The sequence below is a fragment of the Armigeres subalbatus genome, chromosome 2 (assembly GCF_024139115.2).
Source record: "Armigeres subalbatus isolate Guangzhou_Male chromosome 2, GZ_Asu_2, whole genome shotgun sequence".
NCBI classification, from domain to species: domain Eukaryota; kingdom Metazoa; phylum Arthropoda; class Insecta; order Diptera; family Culicidae; genus Armigeres; species Armigeres subalbatus.
Window position 1 is genome coordinate 350,137,561 of NC_085140.1, and position 1,277 is coordinate 350,138,837.

Consider the following 1,277-nt stretch of genomic DNA (forward strand, 5'->3'; position numbering starts at 1 on the left):
GTTTATGTTGATGTTCACTTTGAAAGTGTCTCGTGGATGAAAATCGGATGCTCTATGTAATAATTACTTTACTCATTTGAAACGTTTTCAGATTTCAGAAAACTTATCAATTTGTAAAATGTGCATAAATATTCAATGACTATTCAACTGAATATTGATGTCCAGAGACCGACTATGAATGTGTCTGAAGTAGACTGACAAATGAAGAAGGTGGTCTTCACCACAAAATTTCGATTATTTTACACTCTGCTAGCAATTAAATGTACTGGGCTTGCTTGCTCCTGGATCACTTATGAAGTATCGTTGCATTGTGATGTAAACAGCGGGTTTCGCCTAATAGGTGTTATACTATGTACAATGGTGTGGATCAGCTTGTCGACGACAAAATCAGTGAAAATGCCAAAAAACCATTCTACGTGGGCTGGTTAGATTAGGGTAGTGTGGATAGGGACATGGAAAATGAATAAAAGAGCAGAAAAGTTTCAATAGAAATTGTTTGCAATGAGCGGTGATACAGTGGTGATTCATTTTTTCAATGAAATGCCCACTATTCATAGAGCCCATAATACGCATATAAACCTTAATGATATTCACTTTTGATTTTTTTATCCTATAACATATTAATATAAAGGTTGTAACTCTAAAAAGTAATAAAAACATGTTTTTGAAGTTGTTGCCAAAATCAGGAAAATTTGTCAAAACAGGTGTTGCCAAAATCGGGGAGAACAAAACGGTGTTGCCAAAATCAGGATGGGACTGTACTAATTGATACTAAAATGGAAAACCCACATCAGAAAGTTACATGACTACATTTTACTCATAGTTTGGGTGAGTTTGATGGTTTGTCGATCTATGCAATGTGGCACGATAACATGGAATTTGATTGTTCTCTGCATCGACATACATTTTGGCAGAATGAATAAATTAGACTGAATTATTTTGGTACAAATTAATCAAACTTGATTTTTGCAACTAGTTTCATAAACTACTATTATTTCACTTGTCATAACGAGATTAATAATATCACATTTTATTCAACGACTTCATTTGGGACTTCAGTGTCTCGTACTTGACTCGACTTAGTTTGACTTGATTGGTCCTAGAACAGATCAAGTCAAGAACTGAATAACACACTGTAAACGATCTTACGAAGTTCTAGATATATATCTATATACAATCTAGCGGTGGAATGGAATGGAATAATACTAAATAACTCGCATGACAAAAAATATATCCAAAAGCTCTAAACAGTTTTCTTATCAAATGTCAAATGTTCG